The sequence below is a fragment of the Saccoglossus kowalevskii genome, chromosome 8, assembly GCF_978046115.1.
Source record: "Saccoglossus kowalevskii chromosome 8, keSacKowa6.1, whole genome shotgun sequence".
NCBI classification, from domain to species: domain Eukaryota; kingdom Metazoa; phylum Hemichordata; class Enteropneusta; family Harrimaniidae; genus Saccoglossus; species Saccoglossus kowalevskii.
The window spans coordinates 34,071,618-34,083,765 of record NC_140648.1 but is presented as its reverse complement, the minus strand read 5'-3'; the positions used below and the strand labels follow the sequence as shown (position 1 = coordinate 34,083,765).

The window sequence follows — 12,148 nt, the reverse complement described above, 5'->3', positions numbered from 1 at the left end:
AATAACTCTGAAATAAGGGCAAGGTGTCAAATCCTTGAGTCTGGCGCCTTAGACCGCTCGGCCATCTTGACAGTTACTTGCAACTCAAATTTTGCGCCAGTTAATAATTATTGTTATTGCCAACCTACTTACTCGTCATTCATAATTTGTTACGCTTGGCAGATTGCGAATCACGAATGTTCCGGATTAATAAAGCAAACTTTTAAGGCACATAACTCGGAGCAACAGGTTGTTCGAGAATTAACGGTTTAAAACTTCAATTTCATAGCAGCACCTGGTTTCGATCCAGGGACCTCTGGGTTATGGGCCCAGCACGCTTCCGCTGCGCCACGCTGCTGACATTCTGCAATATGCAACTTGTATGAATAGTCCAGTTTATCGTAAATGTCATGAAATATAATGCGTAATCTCGGTTCAGTATTTGTAAATTGAAACTAAACAAAACTACTGTCAATGTTGAATCACGACTAAACACGAAGATAATTAAATGTCATATCGAGCACAAACTAGGCGAGAATTTGCTAAGTTACTAAAGGTAAAATAACATTGTCAGAAGAGGGATTCGAACCCACGCCCACATTCGTGGACCAGAAATCTCCCATAAATAACCCTGAAATAAGGGCAAGGTGTCAAATCCTTGAGTCTGGCGCCTTAGACCGCTCGGCCATCCTGACAGTTACTTGCAACTCAAATTTTGCGCCAGTTAATAATTATTGTTATTGCCATCCTACTTACTCGTCATTCATAATTTGTTACGCTTGGCAGATTGCGAATCACGAATGTTCCGGATTAATAAAGCAAACTTTTAAGGCACATAACTCGCAGCAACAGGTTGTTTGAGAATTAACGGTTAAAAACTTCAATTTCATAGCAGCGCCTGGTTTCGATTCAGGGACCTATGGGTTATGGGCCCAGCACGCTTTCGCTGCGCCACGCTGCTGACATTCTGCAATATGCAACTTGTATGAATAGTCCAGTTTATCGTAAATGTCATGAAATATAATGCGTAATCTCGGTTCAGTATTTGTAAATTGAAACTAAACAAAACTACTGTCAATGTTGAATCACGACTAAACACGAAGATAATTAAATGTCATATCGAGCACAAACTAGGCGAGAATTTGCTAAGTTACTAAAGGTAAAATAACATTGTCAGAAGTGGGATTCGAACCCACGCCCACATTCGTGGACCAGAAATCTCCCATAAATAACCCTGAAATAAGGGCAAGGTGTCAAATCCTTGAGTCTGGCGCCTTAGACCGCTCGGCCATCCTGACAGTTTCTTGCAACTCAAATTTTGCGCCAGTTAATAATTATTGTTATTGCCAACCTACTTACTCGTCATTCATAATTTGTTACGCTTGGCAGATTGCGAATCACGAATGTTCCGGATGAATAAAGCAAACATTTTAAGGCACATAACTCGCAGCAACAGGTTGTTTGAGAATTAACGGTTAAAAACCTCAATTTCATAGCAGCGCCTGGTTTCGATCCAGGGACCTCTGGGTTATGGGCCCAGCACGCTTCCGCTGCGCCACGCTGCTGACATTCTGCAATATGCAACTTGTATGAATAGTCCAGTTTATCGTAAATGTCATGAAATATAATGCGTAATCTCGGTTCAGTATTTGTAAATTGAAACTAAACGAAACTACTGTCAATGTTGAATCACGACTAAACACGAAGATAATTAAATGCCATATCGAGCACAAACTAGGCGAGAATTTGCTAAGTTACTAAAGGTAAAATAACATTGTCAGAAGAGGGATTCGAACCCACGCCCACATTCGTGGACCAGAAATCTCCCATAAATAACCCTGAAATAAGAGCAAGGTGTCAAATCCTTGAGTCTGGCGCCTTAGACCGCTCGGCCATCCTGACAGTTACTTGCAACTCAAATTTTGCGCCAGTTAATAATTATTGTTATTGCCAACCTACTTACTCGACATTCATAATTTGTTACGCTTGGCAGAATGCGAATCACGAATGTTCCGGATTAATAAAGCAAACTTTTAAGGCACATAACACGGAGCAACAGGTTGTTCGAGAATTAACGGTTTAAAACTTCAAATTCATAGCAGCGCCTGGTTGCGATCCAAGTACCTCTGAGTTATGGGCCCAGCACGCTTCCGCTGCGCCACGCTGCTGACATTCTGCAATATGCAACTTGTATGAATAGTCCAGTTTATCGTAAATGTCATGAAATATAATGCGTAATCTCAGTTCAGTATTTGTAAATTGAAACTAAACGAAACTACTGTCAATGTTGAATCACGACTAAACACGAAGATAATTATATGTCATATCGAGCACAAACTAGGCGAGACTTTGCTAAGTTACTAAAGGTAAAGTAACATTGGCAGAAGTGGGATTCGAACCCACGCCCACATTCGTGGTCCAGAAATCTCCCATAAATAACCCTGAAATAAGGGCAAGGTGTCAAATCCTTGAGTCTGGCGCCTTCGACCGCTCAGCCATCCTGACAGTTACTTGCAACTCAAATTTTGCGCCAGTTAATAATTATTGTTATTGCCAACCTACTTACTCGTCATTCATAATTTGTTACGCTTGGCAGATTGCGAACCACGAATGTTCCGGATGAATAAAGCAAACTTTTAAGGCACATAACTCGCAGCAACAGGTTGTTTGAGAATTAACGGTTAAAAATTTCAATTTCATAGCAGCGCCTGGTTTCGATCCAGGGACCTCTGGGTTATGGGCCCAGCACGCTTCCGCTGCTCCACGCTGCTGACATTCTGCAACCCGCAACTTGGATGAATAGTCCAGTTTATCGTAAATGTCATAAAATATAATGCGTAATCTCGGTTCAGTATTTGTAAATTGAAACTAAACGAAACTACTGTCAATGTTGAATCACGACTAAACACGAAGATAATTAAATGTCATATCGAGCACAAACTAGGCGAGAATTTGCTAAGTTACTAAAGGTAAAATAACATTGTCAGAAGTGGGATTCGAACCCACGCCCACATTCGTGGACCAGAAATCTCCCATAAATAACCCTGAAATAAGGGCAAGGTGTCAAATCTTTGAGTCTGGCGCCTTAGACCGCTCGGCCATCCTGACAGTGACTTACAACTCAAATTTTGCGCCAGTTAATAATTATTGTTATTGCCAACTTACTTACTCGTCATTCTTAATTTGTTACGCTTGGCAGATTGCGAATCACGAATGTTTCAGATGAATAAAGCAAACTGTTAAAGCACATAACTCGCAGCAACAGGTTGTTTGAGAATTAACGGTTAAAAACTTGAATTTCATAGCAGCGCCTGGTTTCGATTCAGGGACCTCTGGGTTATGGGCCCAGCACGATTCCGCTGTGCCACGCTGCTGACATTCTACAATATGCAACTTGTATGAATAGTCCAGTTTATCGTAAATGTCATGAAATATAATGCGTAATCTCGGTTCAGTATTTGTAAATTGAAACTAACCGAAACTACTGTCAATGTTGAATCACGACTAAACACGAAGAAAATTAATTGTCATATCGAGCACAAACTAGGCGAGAATTTGCTAAGTTACTAAAGGTAAAATAACATTATCAGAAGTGGGATTCGAACCCACGCCCACATTCGTGGACCAGAAATCTCCCATAAATAACCCTGAAATAAGGGCAAGGTGTCAAATCCTTGAATCTGGCGCCTTAGACCGCTCGGCCATCCTGACAGCGACTTACAACTCAAATTTTGCGCCAGTTAATAATTATTGTTATTGCCAACCTACTTACTCGTCATTCTTAATTTGTTGCGCTTGGCAGATTGCGAATCACGAATGTTTCGGATGAATAAAGCAAACTTTTAAGGCACATAACTCGCAGCAACAGGTTGTTTGAGAATTAACGGTTAAAAACTTGAATTTCATAGCAGGGTCTGGTTTCGATTCAGGGACCTCTGGGTTATGGGCCCAGCACGATTCCGCTGCGCCACGCTGCTGACATTCTGCAATATGCAACTTGTATGAATAGTCCAGTTTATCGTAAATGTCATGAAATATAATGCGTAATCTCGGTTCAGTATTTGTAAATTGAAACTAAACGAAACTACTGTCAATGTTGAATCACGACTAAACACGACGAAAATTAAATGTCATATCGAGCACAAACTTGGCGAGAATTTACTAAGTTACTAAAGGTAAAATAACATTGTCATAAGGGGGATTCGAACCCACGCCAAGATTCGTGGACCAGAAATCTCCCATAAATAACCCTGAAATAAGGCAAGGTGTCAAAAGTCCTTGAGTCTGGCGCCTTATACCGCTCGGCCATCCAGACAGTTACTTACAACTCAAATTTTGCGCCAGTTAATAATTATTGTTATTGCCAACCTACTTACTCGTCATTCTTAATTTGTTACGCTTGGCAGATTGCGAATCACGAATGTTTCAGATGAATAAAGCAAACTGTTAAAGCACATAACTCGCAGCAACAGGTTGTTTGAGAATTAACGGTTAAAAACTTGAATTTCATAGCAGCGCCTGGTTTCGATTCAGGGACCTCTGGGTTATGGGCCCAGCACGATTCCGCTGAGCCACGCTGCTGACATTCTGCAATATGCAACTTGTATGAATAGTCCAGTTTATCGTAAATGTCATGAAATATAATGCGTAATCTCGGTTCAGTATTTGTAAATTGAAACTAACCGAAACTACTGTCAATGTTGAATCACGACTAAACACGAAGAAAATTAATTGTCATATCGAGCACAAACTAGGCGAGAATTTGCTAAGTTACTAAAGGTAAAATAACATTGTCAGAAAGGGGATTCGAACCCACGCCCACATTCGTGGACCAGAAATCTCCCACAAATAACCCTGAAATAAGGGCAAGGTGTCAAATCCTTGAATCTGGCGCCTTAGACCGCTCGGCCATCCTGACAGCGACTTACAACTCAAATTTTGCGCCAGTTAATAATTATTGTTATTGCCAACCTACTTACTCGTCATTCTTAATTTGTTGCGCTTGGCAGATTGCGAATCACGAATGTTTCGGATGAATAAAGCAAACTTTTAAGGCACATAACTCGCAGCAACAGGTTGTTTGAGAATTAACGGTTAAAAACTTGAATTTCATAGCAGGGTCTGGTTTCGATTCAGGGACCTCTGGGTTATGGGCCCAGCACGATTCCGCTGCGCCACGCTGCTGACATTCTGCAATATGCAACTTGTATGAATAGTCCAGTTTATCGTAAATGTCATGAAATATAATGCGTAATCTCGGTTCAGTATTTGTAAATTGAAACTAAACGAAACTACTGTCAATGTTGAATCACGACTAAACACGACGAAAATTAAATGTCATATCGAGCACAAACTTGGCGAGAATTTACTAAGTTACTAAAGGTAAAATAACATTGTCATAAGGGGGATTCGAACCCACGCCAAGATTCGTGGACCAGAAATCTCCCATAAATAACCCTGAAATAAGGCAAGGTGTCAAATCCTTGAGTCTGGCACCTTAGACCGCTCGGCCATCCTGACAGTTACTTACAACTCAAATTTTGCGCCAGTTAATAATTATTGTTATTGCCAAACTACTTACTCGTCATTCTTAATTTGTTACGCTTGGCAGATTGCGAATCACGAATGTTCCGGATGAATAAAGCAAACTTTTAAGGCACATAACTCGCAGCAACAGGTTGTTTGAGAATTAACGGTTAAAAACTTGAATTTCATAGCAGCGCCTGGTTTCAATCCAGGGACCTCTGGGTTATGGGCTCAGCACGCTTCCGCTGCGCCACGCTGCTGACATTCTGCAATATGCAACTTGTATGAATAGTCCAGTTTATCGTAAATGTCATGAAATATAATGCGTAATCTCGGTTCAGAATTTGTAAATTGAAACTAAACGAATCTACTGTCAATGTTGAATCACGACTAAACACGAAGAAAATTAAATGTCATATCGAGCACAAACTAGGCGAGAATTTGCTAAGTCACTAAAGGTAAAATAACATTGTCAGAAGGAGGATTCGAACCCACGCCAACATTCGTGGACCAGAAATCTCCCATAAATAACCTTGAAATAAGGGCAAGGTGTCAAATCCCTGAGTCTGTCGCCTTAGACCGCTCGGCCATCCTGACAGTTACTTACAACTCAAATTTTGCGCCAGTTAATAATTATTGTTATTGCCAATCTACTTACTCATCAATCTTAATTTGTTACGTTTGGCAGATTGCGAATCACGAATGTTCCGGATGAATAAAGCAAACTTTTAAGGCACATAACTCGCAGGAACAGGTTGTTTGAGAATTAATGGTTAAAAACTTGAATTTCATAGCAGCGCCTGGTTTCGATCCAGGGACCTCTGGGTTATGGGGGCCAGCACGCTTCCGCTGCGCCACGCTGCTGACATTCTGCAATATGCAACTTGTATGAATAGTCCAGTTTATCGTAAATGTCATGAAATATAATGCGTAATCTCGGTTCAGTATTTGTAAATTGAAACTAAACGAAACTACTGTCAATGTTGAATCACGACTAAACACGAAGAAAATTATATGTCATATCGAGCACAAACTAGGCGAGAATTTGCTAAGTTACTAAAGGTAAAATAACATTGACAGAAGTGGGATTCGAACCCACGCCCACATTCGTGGACGAGAAATCTCCCATAAATAACCCTGAAATAAGGGCAAGGTGTCAAATCCTTGAGACTGTCGCCTTAGACCGCTCGGCCATCCTGACAGCTACTTACAACTCAAATTTTGCGCCAGTTAATAATTATTGTTGTTGCCAACCTACTTACTCGTCATGCTTAATTTCATGCTTAATAACCTTTCGTATTTGGCACACTGTCGAAGCAGCTTCAGTACAATTTAAACTCGTGCTCTGTCCAGGGAGTATCGGCAACTGCACTGCTATCTGCTGCTACTAGTAGCACCGGTACAACAGGAGCAATTCGGGCCTTGAGAGTCAGTGGTTCCTGTTGATCAGCAGGGATTACTGCACAACACGTTTTCATATGTACCTCAGTATAGGGTACAGCTCACTGGAGTCAGCATCACAAGATATTACAGGATCAAGTCAGGTCATCTTCCTGACTAAAGTTTTTCACACTTGTCTCAACTTAAATACTACAACTAAATTATGGCCATGCAAACAATAAAACGTATTCAACGAAATGATTGCAACTCGAAATAGCGGACAAATCAGTGTAAAGAAGAAGCCAATTTTGGTAGTAGAATAAACCACTCTTTATCCAAGCTCTACCAATTTAAAGTAGGAGACTCAGTTCAATGATGTCATATTTATTTTCATTACCAACAACACTGAGCTAAGCACATTCCAATGTACAATCACCACACCACTGTCTGGGGCATACCATTATACCACAGGGAGAGACAGGATGTATGTATCTCAAATTCTGCTGACAACACAGTCCAGTGACTGTATCAGCATTCTAAAAATAAACATGTGCAATGGGTTGTTGCAAAGTATCCAAACATGTGTGCTTTTCATTCACACAGCAAAGGCTTACAATTTATGTCACATTATTGTAAAACTAATGGTCTTATTTTCCGTTTTAGCTCTCAGAGCTTTAAACCACTAGTAATCAGAGCTCAGTTTTAGGCGAGGGTTCTCAGAACCCACCTATTCACATAGTTCATACCCACCATAGACTCTGGTCAGTCAAAATGACTATCTTTAGGCATTAATCAGTGATTCTGCCAGTGACTGAGAGGTAGAATCTAGGTCAGGGGAAGCCCCATGATTCCAATATTCTTGTAACCTTACGTCACGAACCCACCTGACCGAGGCCACATGTCAGCGCCATAGACGGCCGTACAATCACTCTGGTTCCTTTCTCTCCGCCTCAAGGACTTAGACCAACGCTACGGAAAGAGTGAGGTGGTTGGGGTGGACCCGAGTCTATGATGGGTATGAACTATGTGAATAGGCGGATTTTGGTTGCGATAAGCTTTAAGTAGGACCGAAAAAGTTCGCATGAGGGTGTAGGTCGAAAAAAGAAGCGAAACCTGGGAGCTTCCAGGAAGTGCTAGTGGTACAGACAATCTGCCCGCAAGAATGCCAAGACTGACTTATCGTTTATGCGCAGGGCCCCCTGCTTTCGTTTGGGCTGGGTCGGTAATCAAAGACTTACCCGCTACGACGGGGCCTAACCTGAAGAGACCCTGCTCAATAGATTGGGTGTCTCTTAGGTAGTAGTTGATGAAGATGTTCTGCGTTCTCCAGCAGCCTGCCCTCAGAATGTGTTTGAGGGGGGCACCTTACGCTAGTGCTAGTGAGTTAGCAATCGCACGGATCTCATGTGCTCATACTTGGTGTCTCTGCAAGGTCTGTGTTGAGAAGGATAATGTATTATAGACCTCCAGTACAGTCGCAGTAATCCACCTGGAGATGGAAGTTGGAGAGGCCGGGTTATCCTGTTTGCCAGGGTTGTAACACAAAAACATGTGTTTGGTTCTCCGTCTGGAAAACCTGGTACGGTTCTCGTAGCAAGTCAACACTCGGATGGGGCAGAGAAGCAATTCCTCCTGATCCTCCGGACCGACAGTATTTGACAGCAGGGGGATGACAATCGGTTGAGGATTTGGATTTGGTCTTGGCGAGAAACCCGATTCGTGTCTTTAGTTCAACTTGATCGTCCATAAAGGCGGCGCAACTGTTCGCGAAGGACAGTGCGCCTAGCACTGACCGGCGCCTACCTGAAGCGAGGGCCAGTAGGAAGACTGTCAAAAACTTGAGTGGTGCTGAAACGAGGGGCTCGAAGGGTGGTCTGCTTAGATCCCAACAGATCCCAATTGGGCAGTTCCCTTGAACGGGCCCTTGGCCTTTGATTATGGAAAGCAGTAAACAGTCTCGTAATAATGGGACAATCGGCTAGACTTGACCCCAAAGAGTTTTCTATGGCGGGGGACAAGGTTGACCTGTAGCCAATGATCGCTGCGTAGGACAAACCTACTTCATCAAACAAGTGGACAAAGAAGTCTACTACCTGGCATGGATGGCATGGATCAATCTCCCTTCCCCTACACCAACTGGTGTATGTTCGCCATTTCGAGTTGTAGGCAGTGTTGGTGGAATCCCTGTTCGCCCTGGCCAGAACATTGGCAGCCCGCTTAGATAGACCTTTTGTCTGCGCGAGTCTACTGAGAGCCTCCATGCGTGTAAGTGGTACACTGCTGGGCTTGTTGTTAGTGTGCCGTCCGGGTGGGACAGCAAGTCTGGTATGTCCAGCAGTACTACCGGTGTTTCGACTATCATTTCCAGCAGGAGCGGAAACCAGGCCTTTGTCGGCCAATTGGGCGCCACCAGAGTTAATATGCAGGTGGGCTCTTGTCAAAGTTTCTCCAATACCCACTGAATTAGCGGGAAGTGAGGAAAGGTGTACGCATCCATGTGGGACCAGGGGATTGATAAGGCGTCCACGGCCCAGGCTCCTGGTGTCGGCAGGAGTGTTACGTACGTCGGGAGCTTGGCGTTCCGGGGTGCGGCAAACATGTCTATCTTTGGACCGTCCCACAGCAGAAACAGCCTAGAGTCCATCCTCTGGGGGATCTGCTACTCCGTGTTCTGGAGACAGAGGCACCTCGAAAGGGCGTTTGCCAGACCATTTCGCACCCCTGGAAGGTGGTGTGCGGTTAGCTCCACATTGTATTCTAGGCACCAAAGAAGAATTTGCTCTGCTAGGACTGACAACGATGGGGAACACGTCCCCCCCCCCTCCTTGTTGATGTAGGAGACCACCGCTGTGTTGTCTGTGCAGAGCAGAACTCTGTGGTCACGAACTTCGGGTCGAAAGTGTGAAAGTGCTAGGTACACTGCTTTCAGCTCGAGCCAGTTGATATGGTGGTCCCGAACCCACTGCAGGGGCCATATTCCTTGGGCTTGTGTGTCCAATAGATGCACTCCCCACCCTTGGAGGGAGGTGTCTGTTACCAGAGTCATAGCTGTGACGAGTGGGTCCAAGGGGACCCCCTGTCTGAGGTTTGTCAGTGACGACCACCAGGACAGGGTTTCCTTTACTTGGTCCGGGATCAATACTCGCCTGTCTAGTTCCTGTAGGAACTCGGTGTTCCAACAAGCGTTGGATCGGGCGACTGCGTAGTGCGGCCTGGGGAACTACCCTTCGAACGGAGGTCATCATTCCGATGAGCCGCATTAGTTCTCCGAGGGACACTGAAGGAACGCTGACTAGGCATTCTGCTAGGTTGCTTAGCGCTAGGCAACACGCTTGAGATGGACGAACCAGGCCTATTTCGGTGTCGAACTCCATGCCCAGAAACACCAACTGTTGAGTCAAGTCAAAATGGAACTTTTTCTGATTTACTAGAAAGCCCAACTGGTGAAGTAAATCCTGTGTAAGCCTTACATGTCCGGCTAATAACCCCTTGTCTGGGTTGTGTAGCAACCAATCATCTAGGTACGGATTGATGTGTACCGACATTTGGTGGAGCAGCAGTACTACTTGTTTCATCACTCTGGTGAACACGTAGGGCACTGTGGATAACCCGAAGGGCATGTTGGATAGTCTCAGAATGGGTCGAAGAAAATGACCATGGAACACGGCCTTCACCAGGTTAGCAAAACAGAAATTTGTAGTACCGGGGTCTGGGGAAGAAGCCTTGGGATCCGGTCGGGGTCTTCTGGTTTCGTCCCACGAATTGGGGTTCGAATGCGAGATTGCCCCAATAGGATAGCGTTTAGTCCAGCGAAAGGAGTTATGCAAAAGATTACCCCAGCCCGAGGCTTTCGGCGCTACCTCCTCCGCGGCTGACCAACGACTGCCCCTCAACACCGTCTGCGTGCCACCCTTCACCCGGTGCTCAGCACTCGGCTGGACCAGAGGAGACGTGCGGGTGGGGTCGATCTGGATCCCGACGCCTGCAATTCCATCAGCATAGAAGCGGCCGTAAGTGGCTGCTTTAGGATCAAGGGTGGGGGGATATATATAGTGTCACCAGGACTGATAATATTCCGCATCACCCCAACGGCGTGGCTCACCAAGTCATTACACAATGAGGACTCTGAGGGACCACCCAAGGTACCCACTGTATCCGACGCGACCAAACTGCCAGCTATCAGCTTAAATATGTGAGCGAGAGTGTGTTCGAGAGTGCATCTCATGACAGGGTCGATTCCCTCTGGGAACGCCTGTGAGTCATCGAGAAAGGAGTCGAAACCCACAGCGGAGCTCGGACTTGAAGGTAAATTAATAAGCCCGGTACCACGCGGCAAACCCTAGCTGGTTGAAAGCGGGGGGGAGGTACAATGCATGTCCTGACCAGAACGCCCTGCCCCGAAAACAGAGCCTTGGCTACCAGCGTCCCGTTGGTGTTACGCGTCTGAGGTCCCCGAGGAGACCCGTTGCCACTAGCCTGAGCCTTGGCCTCCCTCGAATCAGCGGGGATGTTTAGAATGCGAACGGTGCTTTCCGTGTTTCTTCCTGCTTGTCGGCTAAGAGGCCGAGCGCGAGGACTTCTCACTCATGCCAACGCACAACTCACCCATACCCATGCCGGTAGCACTTGCCGCGTGACCTTTTTTGCGAGCGAGCAACGCGGTCAGTCTCGGCAATTTTTACAAACTGCTGGAAAGAATCCCAGGCTTCAGAATCCCAGCGACCGCAAATACCCTCTGGGCAGACACCTGAACCCCATATGCACGTAGTACATCGATAGCATTTAGCATGCGGGTTCCATTCCTGTAAGTTCTGAGTACAATGGTTGCAGATCCGCCACAATAGTACCGGTGGCGAGCTTCTGGCATTGCCAGTGCATCTATTCATTTCTAAATACATTATAAATAAACGACAACATGCATGAGGGAAACAAGATACAGTTGTAAAAGGTGCCGCCATGAAACCAACATGTGGTTACGTAGTGGCACCGGGATTTAATTTCTTTGTTGTTGAAAAGCATAACACACAAAGGGGAAAACGACACGAGGGTAAAAAGACAAGAAAAACTTATCCTGCCAGATAGAATGCTGGATGCCGCGGCTGCGGCGATGACCCGCGCTAGAAACCCGGACAGGAAAAAACAAAAGAGCCAGGCAGAGCCGCTCAGAATCATCCCCGACGAGGCGGAGAAGAAAGAAGAGTGATTGTACGGCCGTCTATGGTGCTGCCATGTGGCCTTGGTCACGTGGGTTCGTGACGTAAGG

General features: G+C 45.0%; 2 non-coding genes across 2 annotated transcripts; both read right to left on the bottom strand.

Annotated features, from left to right (window-relative positions):
• Positions 1-1,150: 1,150 nt before the first annotated feature.
• On the bottom strand, positions 1,151-1,277 carry TRNAL-CAA (transfer RNA leucine (anticodon CAA)). Its single transcript has 2 exons — positions 1,240-1,277; positions 1,151-1,196 (listed from the first exon to the last, which is right to left on the bottom strand). It is a non-coding gene; the product is annotated as a tRNA-Leu (tRNA).
• A 1,683-nt stretch (positions 1,278-2,960) lies between these two features.
• On the bottom strand, positions 2,961-3,087 carry TRNAL-CAA (transfer RNA leucine (anticodon CAA)). Its single transcript has 2 exons — positions 3,050-3,087; positions 2,961-3,006 (listed from the first exon to the last, which is right to left on the bottom strand). It is a non-coding gene; the product is annotated as a tRNA-Leu (tRNA).
• Between the last annotated feature and the right edge of the window lie 9,061 nt (positions 3,088-12,148).